Genomic DNA, 14,172 nt, shown 5'->3' on the forward strand with positions numbered 1-14,172 from the left:
CACAGTAACGATATTCATTTTTATGATTTCTGTAGGGTAATTGTTGTCACCCTGGCTCCTCTGAGCCCTAAGATTCCACAGGAGGCCTGTGGGGCCACCTTGGGAAATAAGATAGAGATAAGACAGTGAGGGCCTGGACACCTGAGAGTGACTCTGCTCTTCCCCACTTGTTATTGGTTTCCATTTAGAATTTTCAAACAAACACATGAATAAATCCCTGATGCAAAGAAATCCTTGGTGACCAGTCATTTGTATCATCAAGGCAGTTATCAACTTATTGGGGCTAAATCCTTCTTTACACAAATACACACATATATGCACACAGACACCACTGTAAATATAATTGTACTGATGGAGTCATTCTCTTCTTCCTCAAGAACTTGTTGAGGGTCTACTATGTGCCTAACATATAAGGGATGAAGCCAGATTGGTGGACTTTGGCCTTGAATGCCAGGATACGAAAATGGGTGTGAAGAGTCCGACTAATGACAATGACAGTGATGAGGACACCAGCACTGAGCTCTTACTGTGTGGCACTCATTGTGCAGCAAATGCATTATCTAACTTAATTTTTGTCACAATCTTATGAGATGTTATTAAACTGAGACTGACTGAGATTTAACATATTCTGCCCACAGTCATACAGCTAGAAAGGGGTGGAAACTAACTTCGAAGATCATACTCTTAGCCACAAGGATTAATTGACATGGTTTCATAACAAAGAAAGACTACCAGAAACATTCATTTGTTGTTTAAATATTCTTTTAAGCACTTGGACGTTTTCTGAAGATTTTCCCTACTGTCAGACTTGATAAGTTCAACAACCATTCTTCAGTCCCTAAGCAGGGAAGGACCCTCCCACCATATTTCTCCTTGCTCTGCCAGTCAATGTTACCCTCCTGCTCAGAGTCCACAATCAGCCAAGTCTCTAACAACAAATTAAAATAAAAAATGGGGACAAAACATGAAGACCACTTGGAGCGAAAACAGGAAGTACCAGACCTGAACACTGGATATTCTTCAAAACACGCACCTATTAATTTCATCTCATTGCTAGTGACACACACCCTGTAACATTGTTACTCCAGAACTCAAGCTTGGAAATAACATTATTTACTAACAGTATTTGGGTACTTGCTCTTGTCACACTGGCAACTGAAAAAAAAAAAAAATGAGGAAGAGGAGGAGGAAGATAGAAAGAAGAAGAAGAAGAGGAGAAGGAGGAGGAGGAGGAGGAGGAAGAGGAGGAGGAGGAAGAGGAGAAAGAGGAGGAGGAGAAGGGGATCTAAACTGTTCCTGGGGGAGGGGGTATTTCACAAAATTGTCCAGTTGTGCCATAAATTACCATTACTCTTACAGTCACTAGCAACAAAATCAGGCATACTTTGCAGAAGTCAGCAAAATTAACCAGGCCCTAAGCAATTCCTTACTTGTTGGTTTCAGCAATGTATTATTGACAGAGGCAGGAGGAAGAAAGTAAGATGATAGGATGCCACGAAGATGTTCCCTTGCTAGAGTTATTTCAGTTCACTATCAATTCCACCGGAGAGCTTTTAAAACATTTGCCTTTCTTCTATGGATCAGGTTGTATTGCATCAAAACAAAACAAAAAGTATGTTATTCACGTAAAACAATATTAACATTAATAGAAAGGGAATCGAGATATTTAGAGGATGGGAAAAAATAGCTTACATAAGTGGCCTCCTTATTTCAGTCGACTTCACTGTAGCTGATAAACTGTGAAATTTCCATAATAATAAAGAGTACAGAAAACAAACAGCAATTTTATTTGATAGGAAAATTGCATCCTGTTACTGGATATAAAATTCTACAGCATGTTCAATGGTATTGTCAAAGCATTGAAAATGTAGACATATGTTTTCATTTTTCAATGTAATGTAAATAATAAATCCGCCACAATTTGGCTGGTCCAGAGACTATTGGCATCATTAACTCAGAAACCCAGAGATACGAATGCTCTACTTATCTTGCTAGGCCCTTAACCAGAAGTCCCCTACAACTCTGTGGATGTTAATACATGCCCTCTGCTTCATCTACATTTCTGTCTTGCTTAAGGGTCTTCTGGGGTTCCCTATTGCTATTTGTATCACATTTTAATCACTCATTGCTTTTGAATGCCCTTCTGTCTCCCTTGCTTATATCCTTTTTTATTTCTTCCTACTTCTCTGTTCACTTGTGCAACAGCAAATCAAGCCTATCTTCTGTCAGCTTCCTAATACTGTCCATTCTGGTAAATGGATTAAAAATGGCCACACTTTTCCCTTCCCTGCATCCATGCCTTTTGAAATGTGACTTTGCAGTCCCTCTCTCAAGAGGTCTAGCTTGGGCCAATGGCATGCCATGGAAGTAACCAAAGACTAGACCAGTAGACCAGGACTAATCCTCAGGAGGCCTCGTGAGTTTCCACTTTCTCTTGAAGGCCTGTCACTGATGTGTGAATAAACTCATGATAGCCTTCTAGAGGATGAGAAACCATGTGGAAGAGAGCTGCCAACCCCCAGAAGTCCCATCTGGTCAACCCAGAGGTTGCAGCAGCTACATGAGGAAAACCAAAATGGAGCCAAGCCTAAATTTCCAACCGCCAGAACCATATGTTAAGTAGGTTGCCATTTTAAGCCACTAAGTTTTAGGGTCGTTTGGTACACAGCAACAGCAAACTGATACATTTATATTGTCTGTTTTCCTCTATTTCTCTGCATTCCTCACATCTGACAGAACACTTTTCTTCCAGGAATTCCAGCACATCTTGGAAAATGACACTCACCAACCAAACAAATCTTAATTACCACTAACTCCCAAATATAAACATGTGGGTAGATGGGTAGTCACCAAGGTAAAGCGATATAAATGCTATTCCCAATTTCTACCACCACCAACCCCCATGGGCATTTTTAGTTTTCCTTTCCTGCCTCAATATACTTTAACATAGAAATGAACATTTTATTTACCTACTATGGCGAAGTTACTAAAAAACTAATTCAAAATTCTTCATGGGTTACATAACATTCATTACGTTTCCCAGTTTTAAAGCTGAAAATTCTCTTTCAAATTCACCCAGCAATGTGAGGCAAATAGAATCGATTCCATTGATTCCCATGTACTTTATTAATTTCAACGCTGACAAATACCTGCAAAAGCTGAATCAGAGCTATTGTGAGACAGGGGATATGGGGCAGTGTTTATACCATTAGATAACATTTATGCAAACTATAATATACATTACACCTTACTTTTTATTACTCCCCTAAGATATCCCAAAATTTCATCTTTGGACATGAGGTTTAATTGGTTTTTGAATCTAAATTAAATTTGTGTATTACATTCACATCTTTACCATTGACAAATCCCAGCACAGCACTGGGCATATAGGAAGAACTGAATCATTTGTCTTGCATTGAATTTAACTTGAACATTGTGGTAGTTATTTATATAACGTATATTGAAAGAATATGTCAACATCTTATGGATTTTGCATACATTAACTGCACCCATTTTCAGCTTCAGAATAGTCAAAGAGAGATTGAGAAAATAATTTAATGTCTTATAAAATATATTTTTGAAGCTGCTATCAGGAAGTAATAGTTAGGATTAGGCTTGACACTAACAAAAACTCAACAATAAAGATTTAAACAAGACAGAGATTTATTTATTTCTCAAGTGAAAATTCAGGTGTAGGTAAGCCAGGACAATAAAATGGCTTGCTCCCTGAAGTCCTTAGGGACCCATGCTTCTTTCAAATCATATTTCTGCCATTTCCGAGATAGAGCTCTGGCTTCATGGTACAAGATGGTAGTTAGAGTTCCAGCTATCACATCCTCATTTTAGGCAGCAGGATGAAGTAAAAAATGAAGAAAAAGGTCACATGCCAAAAAGTTACCTGGAGAAACTGTTTAAATCCCACTGTTCAGGGTATAGTCACATGACCACGTTGAATCGCTAAAACATCTGACAAAGTCTTTAAAAAAAACCCAGTTATAATCAGGAGTTTGAGAGGGAAGAACAAATATCAGAGTAGTTAACTAGCAGCCTCTGCAGAATGCTCTCTATGTTGGGGACATTGTCCATATTTTCTCAGAGTACAAAATAGCCCATAATTTCCCAGTTTTACATTTTTCCTTTGTTCTACATAATAGTTTCCTAATGAACAAACTCTACCTATAAAATCCCATGGCATAGAGTGGTAGAAAGAGATTCTTTCCCAAGTAGAACTCTCTTCTGTTGAAAATAAAAAACACACTCCACCAAAATGGGCTTAAGCTATAGGAAGTTTATGGGTTCACTTAAGTGAAAAGTCCAAAATGGGACTCTCTTCAGGAATGGTTTGATTTGAGCTCCACTAATGCCACCAAGACCCATTTTCTGTCCATCTCTCAACTTTGCTCTGCATTTCTCTGCTCATTGGCCTCTTTCTTGGTCTATATGTGGTAACAAGATGGCAATTGTAGCAACAGTCTCATTGTACATGGCTCTGATTGGGTCACATGGCCAATGAGGGAACCAATCACTGTAATCAAGAAGAAAGCAGCATGCTGATTGCCTTTGGCCCAATAAGCACTCACTCCTGGTGTTAGGGATGGATTTGATGCCTTTTAGACTTTGTAGCCTGAGAATGGGTGGTTTCCCCAAGGGAATTTGGGATATCGTTTTACCTTAAAAATAGTAAATGGACACTGAGAAGATAGCAAATCTGAGTTATGGAGACATATTTCACACACAATGTGGGATTCAGTTGGTATTTTCCATGACTCAGGATATAACCACTTTTCAAGACATTCCCAAGACCCTGAGGCTAAGAATAAAACTAACTTCAGAGGCTTGATATGATAATTAAATGATATAATATACTTGAAAATATATAGTATGACAGGGATAAAACTTAAGATACTATTTTGTGAGGATTACTATTATCTGCTCTGCCAGATTAGGCCACTAGAAAATTGTAATCATCATCATTATTGTTCCTGGCATTCAATTACGTCCATTAGGGAACTGGTGAGACTCTAAAGCCAAGTCTTTATGCTGTTCTCTGTATTCTATTCTCATTTGGTCATTGGAAGTCTGTTTCACCTGCTGAGCCTTTTCTGTATCCTACTCTGTTACATCTCTTTTCTGAAAACTTTTATACTAATACTAGAGAATAATTAACTCCTCTGTCTTCAATGGTCTAAAGTTCTCATTTCATGTACAATCTTCATCTCGTGAATTTACTATCTTCCAACAGAGTCTCTATAAAAATGCCAGCAGTAGCAGTTATCTGGAATGACTTCCCTCTGTAATTCCTATGCATAGTATTCCTCTCTGTCTCCTCCCCAGAGAAACTTGGGGAAAGGTTTACAGGTTCCATGTTTTGGGTAGGAAATGAGTTTTCATTTTCAGGGCACCCTAACTGTTCCTACCAGAAACTTCCCAATATTTCTTAGCATCAGTGAATCAGCACTTTAAAGTTTAGCTTTTTATATAATATTTATGGATTTAACAGTGATTTTTAAATAGTGAATAATAATAATAATTATCATCTCCCCCACCCACTCAGGTGGCCACCATATCTGAGTCTCCATCAACATAGCTAACAATGTTCATCCACCCCACCCTGATGAGACCTAGCCCCACCTAACTTTCAGCACACCCAAACTGCTTCCAGTGGCTTTTCCATATAAATGGCTTGTCATGGCTCATGTTGTAAGCTTTTCTAAACTTTTTTTGAAACTTTGAGAAAAGTTTCACAAAACCAAAACAAGTAGTATCTGGCTTGGTATACCTCCTACCTCTTACAGAACAGCCCCAATCCAGGCACCAGCAGCAGCCAGCCTCAGTTCATGGCTTGGTCTCTCAAGGCACCTCTAAGACCAGAGTGGTGGTGGCCATCTGTGGATTGCTTTGTGCCTCATGCCAAGTGACTCTGAGCAGGGCACAGGCTGCAGCTGAACTTGGCCTCTGTTAGGACACCTCCCAGGAGGCCTGGGGGATGGTATGCCTGGTGGCCAATTTTAAACCTAGCAGGAGCATCACCCAACCACTTCCAAGGACAACACACTCAAAGGGCAGACTGGGCAGGTACCAGAGACCTTGCTAAAGCAAATTCTGCTGCAAAGGGTCAGCCATTGTACAACAGCTCCTCCACTGTAGTCATGGCTAGTCCTCACAACAAGTCATACTGAAGGTCAATCCATCCCATTGACATCCAAACAGCAACCAAGGCTCAACTACAATAGGAGGGCACACACAACCCACACAAGGGACAAACCTTGAGCACCCAGGTCAGGTGGCCAGGGAGATTGTACCGCAGGGCCCCACAGGACACCTACCACATAAGGCTGCTCTACTAAGACTGGGAGACATAGCATCCCTACCTAATACATAGAAACAAGCATGGGGAGGCTACCAAAATGAAGAGACAAAGAAACATGTCCCAAATAAAACAACAGAACAAAGCTCCAGAAAAAGAACTAAACAAAATGGAGACAAGTAATCTCCCAGACACAGAGTTCAAAACACTGGTTAGGATGCTCAGTGATCTCAAGGAGAACTTAACAAAGAGATAGGAAACATAAAAACAGAGATAGAAAACATAAAAAAGAACCAGTCAGAAATAAAGAATACAATAACTGAAATGAAGAATACATTAGACTACATTAGAGGGAATCAACAGATTAGATGAAGCAGAAGATCAAATCAGCAATTTATGAAGATGAGATAGCAGAAAACACCCAGTTAGAATAGCAAAAAACATAAAAATAAATAAAAGAGAGAACAGTTTAAGGGGCCTCTGGGAAAACATCCAGTGTACCAACATTAACCTCATAAGGGTACCAGAAGGAGCAAGGAATTAAAAGCTTATTTGAAGAAATAATGACTGATAACTTCCCTAACCTGGTGAAGGAAATAAATATATAAGTCCAGGAAGCACAGAGAATCCCAAAGAAGATGAACTGGGGGTGGCCAGATGGCTCAGTTGGTTAAAGCCCAAGCTCTGAACAACAGAGCTAGTTCGATTCCCATATGGGCCAGTGAGCTGCGCCCTCCACAACTAGATTGAAGACAACAAGCTACCTCTGAGCTTCCGGAGGGGCAGTCAGATGGCTCAATTGGTTAGAGTGCGAGCTCTCAACAAGGTTGCTGGTTCAATTCCTCCATGGGATGGTGGGCTGCGCCCCCTGCAACTAGAGATTGAAAATGGTGACTAGACTTAGAGCTGAGCTGTGCCCTCCACAACGAGATTGAAGGACAATGACTTGGAGCTGATGGGCCCTGGAGAAACACACTGTTCCCCAATTAAAAAAAAATTTAAAAAATAAAGAAGATGAACCCAAAGAGGCCCACATCAAGACACATCATAATCAAAATGCCAAAGGTTAAAGACAAAGAAAGAATCTTAAAAGTAGCAAGAGAAAAGCAGTTAGTTATCTGTGAGTATAAGGGAGAGCACATGAGACTATCAGCCAATTTTGCAACAGAAATTTTGCAAGGAAGAAGGAAGTGGCATGCAATATTCAAAGTGATGAAAAGAAAGAACCTACAACCAAGATTACAACCTAGTGAAGCTATCATTTAGAATCAAAGGATAGACAAAGAGCTTCCCAGACAAGAAAAAGCTAGAGCAGTTCATCACCACCAAATCAGTGTTACAAGAAATCCTAGAAGGACATCCTTAAGACAAAAATAAAATAAAATTAAAAATATGAAAAATAAAAAGATAATAACTACATATCCATCAACAATTACTTTAAATGTAAATGAATTAAATGCTCCAATCAAAAAAATAGGGTGGCTGAATAGATAAGAAAACAAGACCCTTACATATGCTGCCTATAAGACACACACAGACTGAAAATAAAGGGATGGAAAAAGTTATTTCATGAAAATGGAAACAAACAAACAAAAAAATAGCTGGGTAGCAATACTCATATCAGACAAAATAAACTTCAAACCAAAGTCTATAACAAAAGACAAAGAAAGACCCCATAATCCTACTGCTGGGTATTTATCCAAAGAAACCCAAAATGCTGCTCCGAGGAGACAACAAATGCATCCATATGTTCATTGCAGCATTGTTTACAATGGCCCAGATATGGAGGCAGCCTAAGTGTCCATTGATAAATAAATGGAAAAGTGGAGGCAGCACATTTATACCATAGTATATTGCTCAGCCACGGAAGGGAATGGGTTCTTGCCATCTGTGGCAACACGGATGGACCTGGAGGTTATTGTGCTGAGTGGAGTACATCAGACAGAGAAAGACAGATGCAATGTGATTTCACTTATATGTGGAATCTAAAGAACAAAACAAACAAACAGAAATAAACTCATGGATACAGAGAACACTTTGATGGTTGCCAGATGGGAGGGGTGTTGGGGGACAGGTTAAAAAGGGGAAGGGATAAAGAAGTACAAATTGGTTGTTACAAAGTAGTCATGGGATGTAAAGTAAAGCATAAAAAATATAGTCAATAATATGGTAATAAGTATGTATGGTGTCAGATGGGTACTAGATTTACTACCGGACTGATAGCTGGGTGAGGGGATAGGAGGCAGGGTGAAAAAGGTGAAGGGATTAAGAAGTACAAATTGGTAGTTACAAAATAGTCTTGGGGATAGAAAGTAAAGCATAGGGAATATAGTCAATAATATGGTAACAACTATGTGTAGTGCCATGAGAGTACTAGATTAGTCAGGTGGATTGCTTTTTAAATTATATAAATGTCTAACCACTATGCTGTACACCTGAAATTAATGTAAAATAATACTGAATATCAACTGTAATTGAAAAAATTTTAAAGGTGGAGAGAAGGTGAAGTGAAATAAGAGATTCAAATTTCCAGGTGTATAACATATAAGTCATGAGGATGTAATATACAGCATAGGGAATAGAGTCGATAATATTGTGATAGCATGGTGCAGTGTCAGATGGTTGCTGGACTTATCATGGTGATCACTCCTTCAGGTATATAAATGTTGAATAACTATGGTATACCCCTGAAACTAACATAATATTGTATGTTAGCTATATTTTAATTTAAAAATTTTTAAAATATATTTCCATATTTTTTATAAAGATAATCAGCACAAGTGAATGAGAATCATCAAAGATGGGTATATCTGAGTTACGAGAAAAAAATATTAATAACTAGCATCCATTGAACATCTACCATATGCCAAACATGACTTGCATATTGTTTATTTTCTCTCAAACCTAGCATGTTTACAATTACTATTCCCATATCACAGACAAAGAAACTGAGCTCAGAGACATTCAAATTTTTGCCAAACATCCCATGAGGGTGAACAATGAAAATGATTTGAAACCATCGTTGTCTGATTCCAAAGTCTCTGCATTTTCCACTTAGATATGTTTGCTATTAAAAAAGCCATTTCTTAAAAATACCAATTGGGTGAAAAGCAATTTATTTTTACATGCGGTAAATTATTTCAAATAGAATTGCAGTTATGTGGGGCGATGTTTCATCAGTGCACTGTCTCACTACATCAAGATTAACTATGGTGTCACTGAGTATGTGCCAAAGACACCCTCCCTGGGCCAAGGAGAGTAGGACAGGGATTGGCCCCCCTCTTTGGTGTAGAGCTGCTGGCCTCCTGGTTAACATGCATGGAAGATGATGCAGATTCATGAAGGAAAGAGTATATAGATCTGGATAGTTTGCTTATTAGACCCTGCAAAAGTCATTCTAAAGTGTTAGTTCCTGCGCATCCTAATCACGTGGAAGCTGGTTACAGTGCTGGTAACTGGGCTCCACTCCTCGTTGCAGGTGGCCCATTGAGCACATTTGGAGAATCACTGTCCAAGATCTCACAGCCCAGTTTAGGGTGCAGGAAGAATCAGGAGTAGCTGAATAGGAAATTGATTCTCCTCGTGAGCACCTTAGATTTAAATCATTAATTGGAGAGGATCATTCTGTACAAAAATCTTCTGACCTGCAGTGTTTCTAGAAAGGGTTTTGAGAAAAACAAACAAACAAACAACATATTGTCCTTTTCTTGGAAAAAGATTGAATTCAATATTTTCAACTGAATTTAATTTACAATTTTATAAGTTAATTGATTAATTTATTACTGTGGGAAAGGTCAAAGTTTAAAAGAAGCCTACTGTGGATGACCTTAGAAAAAGAAGAACCGGTTGTGAAACAAATACTTGCTTCTGATTGGTCTACTTCAAACCCTTGGTATTTATTTAAATCGGATGTTGCAAGAGCAGGACACACCTGATATCAGAAAGTCACATTGTCTAGTTACCAAAGCCTCATGCTTATTTCCCAAACGTGTGAGTTGGCTTTCAGGAGCCACTCAGAGTGAGGTGCAAAGACCAAAAAATACTATTGTTTGTAAGGGCACTTTCACGAGGTCTATGTCTAACTTTATTTTTCTAATAGATAAAATCAATAAGAAATGCTTGGATCCGATATCGCCGTATAGTTTAAAATTCCTTGCCTACTGAAAGCCTAGTTAGCCAAAAGGCTTTCTTTAGTTTTGTATTAAATTATCCCATTTGTTAGCTGCCTTAATCAACTTAACTGATTATTTACATTTCACTTTGTGCAGACAGCATATATAAGAGCTCATGTTTAAATGTAAGAGCTCAATTTCTTGGGCCCTAACTCTTCTTTTTCTTTTTTCCTAAATGCTAAGACTCTCTCCCATCTCACCTTTAGCAGTGCCCCTGTCCAATACTTCAGGTTCATGATGCTTTGCGGCTTTATTTGGTTTGTCTAAAAAAAAAGTCAGAGTAATTTCCAATTTTTATTTCCTATTTTGAGGAGAGATGATTTGGGGGAGTGTTGGTGAGGTGACCGACAGAACAAAACCAGTTGAACAGTTAATGCTTTAACCTTGCGTATAATTTATACAATAAACAAAGTCACATGCTCCCCTAATAATTTAGATGTAAGCAAATGTTGATTTATTCAGGAAGGCTACTGCCAGAAGCACAGCCTGCAGCACTAAAATTTGAATTAAACTAGGACAGAAGCAGGCTAGTCTATAATAACATTTGTATAATTTTATTTTTGCCCTTGGCTCAGTTCATTTCCTCATACAGTAGATGCATGAAATTGGTTCTTCAGCCACCTTTAGCTGATGTTCACTGATATCCCGGCAGGCAGGGAAGCAAGAGAACGCACCTTTCTAAGCTTTGTGTTTTCCATCATAAGGCCTGGAATTCCTAGGTCATTTCTGACAATGATTATCTTTCTCTGAATTGTGTTTTTGACAAATATCTCAGAATAGCTTCATTTAACCTCGAGATATGGTTCTCCCCTCTCACTGTGAGGGGGCTCTTGGAACTGAGACTGTTAAATAGATGCAAATGTTGTGCTGGTTTTATTCCTTTATTCAAGCCTGAGGGCATGAAATTTCAGTTCTCTTACTCTGCTTTCAGCAGTGCAATAAGGGCCTTAGGAAATTCTTTAAATGATGGCGAAAAATAAACATTAACTTGAAACAGTGAGGGACCAAACCCCCTTTTACCATTAACCTTTGACTTAAATAAAAATTAGGAAATACATCTTACAACTGACCCCTTTTGTTAGGGACTAAAGCTCCTTTGGAGGGGTTCAGCTTTACGCCAGTAAATAATTTGCGAGAGCTTCTGAAAAGTCGGCGAAGATTTCCATCCAAACAGAGCAAAATTTGGTTTTTCATAGTATTTTTCTGCAATCCGACACCGACCAACATGCACAGTGCACAAAAGAAGGCATTCTCAAAACGCACAATCCCTTTATTTTTTTTTCCACCATCATTTTAAATGTCTTAGAATTTTTATTCAATCTCCACCACACTTTCATTTCAGGAAAAGTAACAGCTCTTTGAGGAGGTCAAAAGGTCTGAAATAAAGAATTTCTTCCCTTAGGTCAGGAAATCAAATATGCTAAAAATTCTCCCTTGCCTTTTGTTTAGAGGGAATTAAGAAGGAGGGGGAGAAATCCTGAAAATTAGAAAAGAAAGAATTGGTTTTTGCACTTTATATGAAATACGCATTTATCTCTCACTTCTTCCAGCTGAGAAGGTAACTAGCTGCCCTAGTGTTTTAGAGGCAAATATTGTTCTGTCCTATTCTTGGTAACAAAATCTGCTCCCAGGCCTTCTCCATCCCTGTCTGATTGTGCCCTCGGGCTGTTGCAGGCAGCCAAAGGGAGCCTTTCAGAAAATCCAGGCCATGTTTTGACTTCATTACAAATTCCAAATAGGACAAGTTTTCGCCTGGCTTAGGCTTGGTTATGAAAGTTTCCCACAGCTCTCAAAAATATACAGAATAATAAATGGCTGGGCAGAGAAATAGAAGGCAATAGTAATTCCATCAAAGGTTTCTAGTCACATCATGAACCACAATTGCAGAGCCTGAGGAGCTTATGTCACTAGGACCCAGAGATAAAATGTTTTGCCTTGGGCCCCGAGGTCACGAGCTAGGGCAGGAGCTTTGAGGTTCTGTCCTTTGTTCGCAGGCTGGCAGGGAGAAGGGCACTTGATCCCCGACTAAGAGAAAGAACGCCTCTCTCCCCTATCCTGTGCCCCCCTGGCCTTCCCTGGGGACACACCGCCCTGAGGCTCAGCGGGCATTGTGAAACCTTCTCACTCCAAGGGGTGGCTGTGAAGCTTCAAATGTTTTCGGGCATTTCCAGCACAAAAGCAAAAATTGATGAGTTTCAGTGGAATAAGCTATGAGGAGCAAAGGAAAAACCCCTAAGGCGGTGGGTGTGAGGAGGAAACTTTTTATTGTCTTGCTTCGGGTTTCTTCTTTCATTTTTCTTTTCTTTTCCTTTTGCTAGTCTCTTTATTAAGTCAAGATGTTATAAGAACGCACCAGTTAAATATGACATGCAAACTTCTTCAGGGAACCCTTTCTTCCCCAGTTTACAGATGAGACTCCAGTTTGGCCATATTCCTGTTCCCCATCCTTCTTCCTTCTCTCATCTCCCTCATTCTGGGTTCTTCCTTCTCTCACCCTTTTTTGGGGGGAAACATAATACAATGCTTTAGTGACAAATTCTAGAAGGCCATACCTTATGAGAACTCTAGATACTAATTTTACTAGCTTCCAACCTGCCCTTTTTTTCCACACATTTTTATTCTAGAAAGCATTGTATGAAATACTTTAAATAACTCCATCAATGGGGGATTTACATTAACTTTTACCCCAGAGCCTATTAATATATATGTCCCTCCCTAGAAGATTTCATTGACTCCTTATTTTTTAAAAGCCAATAACTTTTAGCCTGACAATTCCTAATTCATCACACTGACATCAGATTGGTGGGCTGTGGCTTTATGACATCAAAGCCATTAATTACGGCTTTTTTATATGTGGTTTTCAAAGCAGTCATTGCCATAATCCATACATTATATTCTAGCCTCTTGAAACCACTGAAGTGATGAGAGAGACATGCTGGGGTTGTGATTAAAGACTGGACACAAAATTGTCCCAAACCCCATTTTTGAAAAGTCTTTGGATGTGACCAAAATTTTATTAATGAGCTTTGGCTAGGAAGAACATGATTGTATCTCTGTTTCCCACATTTAGCTAAACTTGTAAACTCATCCTCTAGATGGCTTCCATTGATAGCCATTATCAACAGAAACGTTAGATACAATCTATAAGAAAATGTTCATTCCTTTTCTATTTATACACCACCTGGTAGAAAATATACACCTTCAATATAAATAAGGGTTTAGTAAATATTTCTAATTCAATTTGACAGGAGTTATAATATGAAGAGAAACTGTTTTATTGGAAAATCTACCATTCGCAGGGGGCAGTCTGCAGGCCTGCAGGCCTGGGTTCGTGTGTCTATATGAAGACAATGGAGGAAAAGCGGCCAGGAGCAAGGTGAAAAGAAGTTCATTTACTATCTCAAGGAAATAAAGACTTCAGACTTTAAAAATGAAAATATATCATTAGCATTAGATACTAATCACAAGGTAATTATTTTTAAAGAAGTTCCTGAGTAAGATACACGCACACTCATGATACCCTTAAGCTAATATACGCACCTAGTGACTAATTCTGCCCTTCGTTGTATGTGAGTTAGTTGTCCTTGGAGTGAATAAAAGCTGCTTTCCATGTTACTCTACTTTCCTGTTTAAAAAAAAAAAAAAAAAAAAAAAAAAGGAAAGAAAGAAACAGTGCCACTTCAGAAGATATGG

General features: G+C 38.8%; 1 long non-coding RNA gene across 1 annotated transcript in view; it reads right to left on the minus strand.

The window, feature by feature from the left end:
• Positions 1–11,814: 11,814 nt before the first annotated feature.
• Positions 11,815–14,172, minus strand: part of LOC141573154 (uncharacterized) — a 34,937-nt gene continuing 32,579 nt past the window's right edge. Inside the window, exons 2-3 of the long non-coding RNA XR_012498776.1 lie at positions 14,020–14,104; positions 11,815–12,974 (exon numbers count right to left, since the gene is read on the minus strand). This is a non-coding gene — a long non-coding RNA (uncharacterized LOC141573154). The remainder of the gene's footprint in view (positions 12,975–14,019; positions 14,105–14,172) is intronic.

This window comes from Rhinolophus sinicus, linkage group LG09, assembly GCF_036562045.2.
Source record: "Rhinolophus sinicus isolate RSC01 linkage group LG09, ASM3656204v1, whole genome shotgun sequence".
NCBI lineage: Eukaryota > Metazoa > Chordata > Mammalia > Chiroptera > Rhinolophidae > Rhinolophus > Rhinolophus sinicus.